At 57.4% G+C, this 10918-nt stretch overlaps 1 long non-coding RNA gene across 14 annotated transcripts; it reads right to left on the minus strand.

Annotated features, from left to right (window-relative positions):
* Positions 1-69: 69 nt before the first annotated feature.
* On the minus strand, positions 70-9108 carry LOC126087183 (uncharacterized). Of its 14 annotated transcripts, none has more exons than XR_007519673.1 (10): positions 9046-9108; positions 8195-8347; positions 6319-6444; positions 5338-5898; positions 4298-4345; positions 2448-4218; positions 2254-2355; positions 1830-1952; positions 1637-1676; positions 70-1522 (listed from the first exon to the last, which is right to left on the minus strand). It is a non-coding gene; the product is annotated as an uncharacterized LOC126087183 (long non-coding RNA). The 14 variants fall into 14 exon arrangements; XR_007519674.1 differs by having other exon boundaries at positions 9033-9099; XR_007519678.1 differs by lacking the exon at positions 9046-9108 and adding an exon at positions 8985-9028.
* Positions 9109-10918: the final 1810 nt, after the last annotated feature.

The following is a 10918-nucleotide window of genomic DNA, read 5'->3' on the forward strand; positions in this document are numbered from 1 at the left end:
CCCACCTTGCAGCCTGCGTGGGAAGAGGCTGTTGGGAGGACCTAGCTGTGTGCTGAGCTGACTGCCACTGCTAGCCAGTCTCGAGAGCAGAGGCCCCATTCTGAAATTAGCTCCACTAACTGGGTCGCCGGGTGAGGACACATTGTTTCTTCTGTGGCCCAGAAGTGGGTGCCCAGTCCTGTGTGCCAGACTCACTGGACGGCCATTGCCAGTGGGCCTGGTGCAGTGGGTGGCGGACAGGCTGCAGACACCTCACGCTTGCTGCAGCCCCTCCATGCCCTGGCTGAACCCCTGCCGGGGAGGCCGGTGCTCTGACCCTTCAGGAGATCATTAGAAGGGTACCCTGAGTAAGTGTGCACACCAGAGCCCCCAGATGCTGCAGAGGATGAGGGTGGCCTCTGCGACACAATCTCCTGCAGAGGGCACCCCAAGAGCTAGACCCTGGCACCTGTGTTCCTGCCTCATTGTGGGGCCCGTGTATCTGTGGATCTCCATGGCTGGGGAGATGGCACAGGGCCAGGCTTGCTCTGTGGTGGCTCCGTGGGGGCACAGCCCCCCTCCTGCCCAGCCATCCTCCACAGAAACCAGGGCCCTCGCTACATGGTGGTGCCTCTGAGGCACCCAGCACTGGGCTGGTGTGCCCCCCAAGGCCACAGCCGCCTCAAGGAGACACAGCTGGTGGGGAGGGAGGAGTGTCCCTCCCCTCCTCACAGAGTGCCCAGCAACAACTGCAGCCCAGGTTTGCCAATCATGCCCAAGGGGATGCACCAGCTCTGTCCCCCTCCGCAAATAAACCAGCTGTGAGGACTGGAAAAATACCAAAGAAAACTTATATTTCACCAAGTTAAACAGGCTGATAAAAAATCAGTTCTCTTGTGTAATCTCTGGAAGTTTGAAAGTAATTTTCAAAAATAATTCAAGTCTTAGACTTATGTGTGCAAAAAATACAACAAACAACTTCAGGGTGATGAGGAGTGTGGGCTCCCGCTGCATCTCTCGTGAGAAAGACACGTACCCTAGTGACAACTGAGTGGCCATCCCAGGTCTCTGAAAGCGGCCCCTTGATGCCCCCCAGCTGCCCAAACTGCACCCACCCAGGGCCCCAGCAGAGCACAGCTGAACTGCCAATAAGAATGTACAAAGCCCGCATCCCACCTCCGGACGTGGTGCCACGGACGGATGGGGGTGGTAGGTGGTGTCCCTGCACCAAAGGACAGGCCCACTGACATTGTGCCTTCAGACAAAACCTGCTTGTGCGCACCTGCTGGTGCCTGGTGCCAACACGGCGCCTCACCCCACCCCACCGGCCACTCTGCTCTCTGGAGACCAGGAAACAATCAGCAGCCAACATCGTGAAGGGGAAGTAACAGACAAAAAAAACCTGCAGGGCACAGAGCCCAGACAACATGTTCACCAAAACCCCTCTTCTCCACAAGCATCAATGGCAACTGTTACAAGTATTCCAAGGTTGACACAAAGGCATTTAGCTTTTGGTGGGGTCCAAATGCAGTGTCTGGAAGGCCTGTGGGAGAAGGGACAGCGACGGCCAGGTGTGGCCAAGACGGTAGGGAGCCTGAAACTCCAGGGCATGTTCTGCAGCACCCTGAAACCGGCCCCTCTGGAGAAAGCCACTCACCTTGAGACGGTGAAGGTCCAGTGACTTGGCCCAAGTACACCTGGAAGGCAGGGTGGCCTTTGAGACTCTGCTCAGTGCTGCGGCCCCACCCTGCCCTGCACAGTGCTGATACCCTCCACAACCAATGGCCAGCAGTGCTCCCGGAACCTCAACCACGTGTGGCTGGGCCATCTAGGGCATGGTGGGCACTCACTGGCTGAGCTTCTCCACCACGACGTGGGTCAGGAGGACGCCAATGGTCTGGAGGTCGATGCTCTGGAAGCCCATGAGCAGGCACAGCAGCTCTCCCATGTAATCAGGGCCCAGGATCTGCCACCTGTGGGTATGGCCAGCTCAACACATGCTGGCCTGGGCTCCTCCACTAACAGAACAGCATGGCTCAAGGGTGCCCAGGACCGCCATGGACACCAACTGGCCAGAGCCTTTACATTCTCACCAGCCACCCCCAGACACACTCACACTTATAGCCCACACATACCAGCACTCATACCAACACATACATGCCCATGCACTAGCATGTGTACACACACACACACAAACCACACTCTTACACGCACACAAGGGCCTACACCAACACACACACCCTGTACAATGGCGTAGGCCGCAGGCTCACTCACAGCCGTAGCAGCGTGTATTTCTGGTAGCTCAGGTCCCACCTTGTAGACGGCAGAGGTCTTGTACACGCCTTCCAGAATCACCTTCAGTGCCCAGAGGTTTTTCTACAAGACCCAGCAGGAGGAAATGTAGTTGAGTCTGACCATGCCACCCACCTGGCCACCCCCTCATGCCCAGCACTGGGGCCTGTGCTTACCTTACCCTGAAGGCGAGGATGATGTCCAGCAGTGAGTTTGGCCAAGGGAATTCGGTGACCAGCTTCTGGTGTGCAGCCTGGGTGCACAGCAGGAGGCAGGCCTCGAGGCCCAGCTTGGGCAGATGGGCAGGTGGTGAGACATGGGGGCCATCACCCTCCCTGTGCACAAGCCCAGAGCAGCATCCGTGGGGAAAGGGGACATAAGGGAGTGAGGCCTGACCCAACTTTGTCAGAGCAAGCAGGGACTGAGCCAGAGAAAAATGAGCAAGCTGAGCCAGTAAAGGAGACAGGAGCGGAGGGAACTGCTTGGGGAGATGAACTCGACCCGGCAGCTCACATGGAGACAGCTGGCCCTGCCTGCCTCAGCTCCACTGACTCACCGGGCTGAGGAAGAGGTCAGCAGGCAGGGTGGCATGCCCGTGCTGCCTCAGCTCCTGCAGGATGGCATCGAAGGCGCGCAGCACCTTCTGCAAGGAGTGTGCCATCAGCCCCAAGAGTGGGGGGCGCGGCCAGGAGGGGTGGGCTGGGTGCTGGGTGGTCATAGATACCATCTGAGGTGGGCAGCCATGCAGATGGTCAGCTGCTGTGGCTTGCAGGGACCAGGACCCCAAGGGAGGTGGGCTGACCAGTGTCTTGGAAGAGGGCTGGCAGTGCCATGGTCAGGCTGGGTGTGAGGGAGGGGACCGTGCAGACAGGGCCATTTCCCGAATAAAACCCTGAGCTGCCTGGTGGTTTGGCTGAAAGTCGACCACGAGAGGGCTGGGAAGCCCTGAGGGGCAGCCTGAGGGGTTATAAAAGCAGGCAAAGGGCACCCCTGGGCCCTAATGGGCTCTCCCTGAGTGAGACGAGCGCAGGGCTGCTGGACAGTTCAGGAAGGCGGCACCGATGCCATGCCTGCTGGGAGCCCAGAGGCAGAAGGAAAGCTGTGAGGGGCAGGTGGGCTGGGAGCAGAGTGGGGCGGACCCCATGCGTGCAGGCGCACTTGTGGTTACCTTCTGGAATGAGGATAATGATGCCTGCAGCGTCAGTGACTCCAGGATGGGGCTGCTGCCCCAGAGGGAGAGGAGGGTGCTCCAGCAACGGGCCTGTGACATGGCAGCTCAGCATATGGCCCTGCCTGCCCACCCACACACTCATATTCCTTACACAGGGCCTGCACCTCCTCCCCACTCGGCAGTCACATTCCGGTATGAGGCCTCGTTCCCAAACAGCATTCGCAGGGCCTGCTTCATGAGGACCCAGGGCTTCACTGGCACACCTGGGGATGGATGGGCTCTGATACAGGAGGGGCCACACCCACAAACCCCCCAGGTACACAGAGCCATGACTCCATCAGCCGAGCACCTGCATGGTCCCTCATCTGACCCCCAGCTAGCCAGAGCCCAGGCTGGGCACCCTGTCCATGCAGGTAGTGGTAGAGCCCTGAATGTGGGCTGGTGGGAGGCGGGAGGACAGACATAGCCTGCCCCCTGGGGTGAGCCCAGCACCCCAGCTCCTCACCCACGCCGACCGTCCAGTGGCCAGTGTCCTGGACATCATTGCCCACAGGGACGCTGCCCGTCCAGAGCACCTTCAGGTAGCTTTCGAAGTGTGCAGGTGTGAGCCAGCAGGCAGTGCAGCAGGTCAGCATGTTGACAGGAGACAGCAGCATGTAGGCTGCACCCGCGAAGTCCCCACACTTGCACAGGTAGAAGGGGACCCTGTCCTGGAGGTCGTCCAGCCTACAGGGTAGCTCCCACCGTGGGCACCTGCGCTGATAGGCCGCTGTCTGCTAAAATGAAACAGATGCATGGTATGCCACCACCCATCAGACATCAGACATCGCCATGCAGGAGAAGAAGCGTTCTTACCCGAGGGTGTCTTCACATTTCACTGCCTTCAAGTAGTGCACAAGCTCTCTGTAAGCATGAAGCAGGGGAAAGAAACCCATCACTGCAGCAATCAGGTAGGGAGGGGAGAGGGAAGGATTGCCTCTAGCCCTGGCACCTTGCAGCACCCACCCTGACCCTTGCCCACTTGGCAGAAGCCTGGAGTCAGGGATAGCCCAAAAGCCAGTGCAGAGCACCCCAGAGGCCTTGACGTCCAGTCAGCAGAGACCTGGGGTCTCCATGCTTAGGGCAGGCTTAGACTCTGGGAGGAAGGCCCCTTAGCAATAGGGACTAAGACAACATGCCAACAGGCCTAGCTGTAGCAGGGTAGGTCACACTGTACCTGCACCGTACCCAACCGTGGGGACTGATCACAGATGAGCCTACACCCAGGTTTGGGGCCAGGAGGCTCTGGGCCCCGTGGCAGCTAGATGGCAGGAGGGGTAGACAGAGACTACCCGACAGCCCACCTGGGGTCACTCACTGGCCCAGGCCCTCCAGCTGCTCAACTTTGGCTCTGACAATGGCAAACACTTCCCAGAGAAACTCCCTCTTCCCGCTCCTCTGGGGCCAGTGATGTTCTGGCCTCTCAGCATGGCGGTCAGCAGCCGGTGGTCCTAAGGTGCCACGTTCAGGCTGAGGGCATACAGGCTGTGGTCACAGAGCCGTCTCTCACTTGTTGGGGCTACTAGTACCCTCACTGGTCCAGGAAGGCTGGGCACAGAGTGGTGACTGGACGTTCTCTGTCGACCAGCTGTCAGCACCAGCACCCCCTGCCCACCTGTGCCCCCGAGAGGTAGGACGATGGCTTGGCCTTCCTGACACTGGGCTCCCAGTGTCTTCAAGGAATGATGTGGGTGAGTGGACACCATGAAGCTGTTCCCCTGGCTGAGGGGGTGGAACTGCAGCCCCTCTTCCAGGATCTGACCAGTTCAGGCCCTGGCGCCCAGCTTGGGGCAGGGGCGCAGGGTCCCCAACTCTCTGAGCAACATGGTGTGCAGGGCGTATGCAGCAGTACTCACCAATTTGCGAAGCTGAAGCAGTATGGGGACAGTGGCGCAGCCTGGAAGAAGCAGATGAACTTCTGGCACAGCGCCTGAGGCAGGTTGCCGAGCACCAGCGTCCTCTGCAACAGCTGCGTCATCTTGGGGGGACAGTGGCCATCAGAGATGTCTGAAGGGCAAGGGGTGGTATGAGGCAGGATTTCCATTCCACAGGGCCGCCCGGCTCACCTGAGACAATGAGGGTGGGATCAGAGCCTGGAATAAGGACCTCTGCTAAGAGACGCCAGGACACTCCCTGGTTGTGCTCTGCACCTATGTGTATGGGGGGTGGGGGGCTGGGATGCAGAGGTCATGACAATGGGGCCTTTACTGGACTGGGAGAGGACAGCACGCCAGTGGGAGGACCCTCAGTGACCAACCTGGCACCTAGCAGGGGAAGCCTGGGCGTTGGGGGTACAGCTCTGCAATCATGGCATACATGGGCACATGCATTCTTTAAAAGTGCACATGCACACGGCAGGTGGTGACATGGCCTCCAGGAGCCCTCAAGGACTGATGTGCATCCTGGATGAGGTCAGCCTGTTAGGAACCAAGCGCTTGTCCACCCAGGTCCTAGACATGGCCTCCAGGACCCCTCCTGTGCCCCCTACCCCAACTCCCACACAACCCCCCTTTGCCTTCATTGGGTCCGGGACTGCCTGCTTCTCTCTGAACACATGCCCCTTGCCCTGTGGCTCCCAGTGCCATCAGGGACAGCCTCACACACCTGGCCATGAGCCGGGGCACTGCCAGCTTCAGAGACTCGGTGGTACCCATGTTCTCCCAATAATTGCAAGAGGACACATGCAGGTCACCCTTGTGGGTGGCTTAGGACTTTCTAACCTCTCAGACCTGATGATTGTGCCTCAGGGCCTGCAGACCCGACAATCAGGCCTCAGGGCCTCCAGACCCGATGATCAGGCCTCCGGGGCCTAGACCTGGCAAGAGCCTCAGGCTTACAGTGCGGGGTCCTTATGCAGTGCGATCTCCCTCACTGCCCCCAGCAACATGATGGCCGATGTCTCTGGAGTCTCTTTCTCTGCCTGGCTTATAAATGAAGACACCAAATTGAAAATCTCTGAATACCTAGAGGAAAAAAACAAAAAAACAGGACGCTGGACCCCTCTGCATTATCAGGTTCGTTGATGGGCACCGATGGCAAAAGGTCAGAGCCATTTCTGGTGGGAACACAACCATGGATTCCACAAAGGCTGGAGGGGGTCACGTGCTGGGGACAGCAGTGAGGCGCTCAGGGCCCACCTCTGCATGAGTGGCCCCAGGCAATGGGCACGTGGCACATGGGCCACACAGGCCCCAACGCTGGTTTGGGGGCGACCAAGGACTCAAGCTTCCCCAACACGTGTGGGAGGTTGAGCGGCTAGGAGAGTCTACTGGGAAGGTTCTGGAAACCACCAAGCCCCATGCAAGCAGACCCTTGCTCACGGAGCCTGTCCAAGGCTGGTCCGTCAAAACTGCCTCCTGTCATATCCACCTGAAGGATCACAGCCCCACCACAGCAAGAAGCCAGCCTGGGGGCCCAAAGCTGGACACCAATGGGGCATCTCAGTGGGCATGTGGTGTTCATGTACAACCTTCTCTATGTGTTTGACTGCTTTTTAATAAAATGCTAAAACAAATAAAACACGAAAAAAACAAAAAAAAAAACCCGTCTAACAACCGAGCCTGACAAAGCCCTGCAGAGCCCCTTCCGCAGCCTGGACTATCTCAAGCCTGGAAGGTCTCTGACCAGGGCCATGGACCTCATGCCCTCCATGACCTTGAGGGACATGCGAATGGATGGCAGTAGCCCTCTGAAGCCGCAGTGGAACCCCCTTTTTTTTAAAATAATTTTTATTGTGCTTTAAGTGAAAGATTACAAATCATCAGTCTCTCACACAAAAACCCACATATACCTTGCTACACACTCCCAATTACTCTCCCCCTAATAAGACAGCCCGCTCTCTCCTTCCACTCTCTCTTTTTGTGGCCATTTCGCCAGCTTCTAACCCCCTCCACCCTCTTATCTCCCCTCCAGGCAGGAGATGCCAACAGTCTCAAGTGTCCACCTGATCCAAGAAGCTCACTCCTCACCAGCATCCCTCTCCAACCCATTGTCCAGTCCAATCCATGTCTGAAGCGTTGGCTTCGGGAATGGTTCCTGTCCTGGGGCAACAGAACATCTGGGGGCCATGACCACTGGGGTCCTTCTAGTCTCAGCCAGACCATTAAGTCTGGTCCTATGAGAATTTGGGGTCTGCATCCCACTGCTCTCCTGCTTCCTCAGGGGCTCTCTGTTGTGTTCCCTGTCAGGGCAGTCATCGGTTGTAGCTGGGCACCATCTAGTTCTTCTGGTCTCAGGATGATGTAGTCTCTGGTTCATGTGGCTCTTTCTGTCTCTTGGGCTCGTAATTGCCTTGTGTCCTTGGTGTTCTTCATTCTCCTTTGATCCAGGTGGGTTGGGACCAATTGATGCATCTTAGATGGCTGCTTGCTAGCGTTTAAGACCCCAGATGTGCAGTGGGAACCCTTTTGGAGCTAACCTGGAAAGGTGCCCCAGTGTTGCCCAGCCCCCTTGCCCCGACATTCACCAGTACATGGGCTCCTTGTTTTGATGCCGACACTGGCAGGGATAACACTGTCCCAAGCTGGGCCTTGACTGGAATGCACAGCAGGCCTGTGAGCTTGGCAGCATCGCCCCACTGAGGTAGTGGGTGTAGGCCGCAGCAAACTCCTGCATAAACAGCAGCAGACGCTCTCCTGCGGGGGCGGGGGAGACAGGGAAGCTGTGGCACCTTCTAAGCTTGGCTCTCAAGACCTGGGCTCCTGCGGGACTCACTTCCATGCCGCAGGTCTACGACGAGGATGCCGGCCAGGGTGCGGTTCCGCTCATCCTTCCAGTGCTTGCTCTTGTGGGCGCTGCAGTGGCAGGACAGGGTGCTTGTCCAGGACAGGCACTGGCGGTGCAGACTGGATGCACAGGCCTCTCATGCTGCGGGGTACCAGCGCCTCAGAGTCCAGTCACCACCCCCAAAGGTGGGGCGTGACCATGGTCTTAGGATAGACCCAGACATACCAAAGCACAAAAACATGCGGAGACCCGGTGCAGACCCAGGTGACCAGCGGCCCCCACAGCTCCCCTCGCTGGCTCTGAGGCCCCCGCAGCTTCCCTCACAGGCCTTGAGGTCTCCACAGCTCCCCCTGCTGGCCCTGAGGCTCCCACAGCTCCCCCAACAAGCCCTGAGGCCCCCACAGCTCCCCTCACAGGCCCCGAGGTCCCTGAAGCTCCTCTGCAGGCCCTGAGGCCCCCATAGCTCTCCTGTTGGTCCTCAGACCCCTACAGCTCCCCCCGCAGGCCCTGAAGCCCTCACAGGCCCTGCGGGGCACCTTACCTCAGATGCCAGCTTATCACAAACATAGCAGTAGCACTGACCATCGCTGCCCCCTGCCCTGGTCCCCGAACCCAGGGTCCCCCTCGTGGCCCTGCCCCGGCCCCCGAACCCTCCGGGTCCCTCTTGCGGCCCCCCACCAGGCCCCGAAACCCCTCGCTGCCCCCGAACTTCCCAGGTCTCCCTCGCAGCCTCCCGCCCGGAACCCCGACCCGCTCACGGGCTCCGCCCCGGCCCCACCTCAGCGAACCCCCCCGGCCCGCTCGGTCCCCGCACGTCCGTAGCTACCCCTGCGCCTCACTCTAGAAGTCGCGCCTACAAACTTTTCAATCGCTTCCCGCGCCTTACAGCTACTTCCGCCTTGGGCGATCACTTCCGGGTCGGAGCTGGGGCGGGGCGCGGAGCGGCTGCCGGCGCGAAGGGGCGGGGGCTTCCGTGCGTCGTTAGCGCGCTGCAGCCATTTTGGAGCCGGACAGCGTGGACACGGCGGTGGGGTTGAAGTCGGGCATGGGACGCAAAACTGACCCCACTAGAGGTCAAGAATCGTCTGCATTTCACGGGACTAAATTCCACGGACAGTAGTCTTTTGCGTGGCTCCAAGCATCTTACAATTTCAGATAACCCGGAAGGATGTGTTAGGCGGCATATTCATAGGTGGAGGGATTTGGACTTCCACATAGCTTTTTTGCGGGCATAGTTTAATCTGTAAGGGTGGGTATATTAAAAATAACATCACTACCAGCATTGTAAAGTGCTTCGTCAGGACCTTAAATGGCATCTGTTCACTGAAACCAAGGGTAATGTGGCTTTGGTTGGGGTCGTCCTGTTGCCCCAAAACTCTAGCCCAGGCTCCGAGGTGGAGATAGAGTTGGTGTTTTTACACTTGAGGTGGGCCCTCAACAAGCCTTGGAGCATTGCGCTGGGTGGGGGTCCTCTCAGCCTCAAACGCTGTCTGCTCATGCCTGGGGAGACCACACCGAAGACCCCAGTGGTGCTGGTGGATAGGCACGTGGAGGGCCTTTTGGCTGTCCTGGCCACACTGAAGGCCAACGGCACTAATGTCCACTGCAGCAATATCCACAGTAGCCAAGAGGTGGAAAAAATGCAAGTGTCCACCAACAGGTGACAATACAATTTGGTGCATCCACACAATGGGGTATTACTCTGCCATAAACAGGAATGAAGTTCTGATACATGTCACTATATGGATGAACCTTGAGAACATGATGCTGAGTGAAATAAGCCAGACCCCAGAAGGACACATATTGTATGATCCCACTTACATGAAATACCTAGGATAGGCAGATGTATAGAGACAGATTAGAGGTTACCTTGGGCTAGGGGCAGGAATGGGGAGTTAGAGTTTCTGTATGGGGGATGAAAAATATTTGGATAGTAGGGATGGCTACACAACATGGTGGATGCAATTAATGTCACAGAATTGTACACTTAAAAGTGGTTAAAATGCAGCAATTTGAAAGATTAGATAGGAACCTTAGGGGGCACTGAAGTTTATGTAAATGGAGGAACAACTCAGAATAGGAGAATGAGAATTGTACAAATGGAAGAATGTAATCGATGTCACTGAATTGTACACGTAGAAACTGTTGAATTGATGCATGTTTTACTGTGTATATTCTAAACAACAGCAAATTAGATAAAATTTAGGAAAAAAGTGGTTAACATGGCAAATGTGTCACATATATTTTAGCACAATAAAATTGAAAAAAACAAAAGGAAAGCTAATAAAGCCACACAAAAGCTGCCTGGATCTTGGAGGTGGTCTGAGCAGCCGCTTCTGACAGAATGTATTTGTGGTTAGATTTCACTGGAAGCTTCGAAATGACACCTCTTTTGCCCTCCCTACCCAGCGACCGCTTTAGCGTAGAGAAAGAAGCCCAGAGGCAGTGCATTGTGGTAGTGGCAGCCCTGGGTACTTGGTCTGGGGGTCTGGGTCCTGTGCTGTGGCCCGGCTGGCCAACTGTGTCGCCACTAGGTGGAGCCACAGGCTACATGATGGCTGCCGAGATGTCAGGCCTCAACCTCTCAGGCCCCCACATCCCCCAGGGGCCTCCTGCCAGCCAGCCTGTTCTCCCCACCAGGCCGGCTCCTCCAGGTGACCTGATGGGACCTGGGAACTGGGGTTTGGTGGTACTGAGCCCTAGGCCTGCAGC

The sequence above is a fragment of the Elephas maximus genome, chromosome 12 (genome assembly GCF_024166365.1).
Source record: "Elephas maximus indicus isolate mEleMax1 chromosome 12, mEleMax1 primary haplotype, whole genome shotgun sequence".
Lineage (NCBI taxonomy): Eukaryota > Metazoa > Chordata > Mammalia > Proboscidea > Elephantidae > Elephas > Elephas maximus.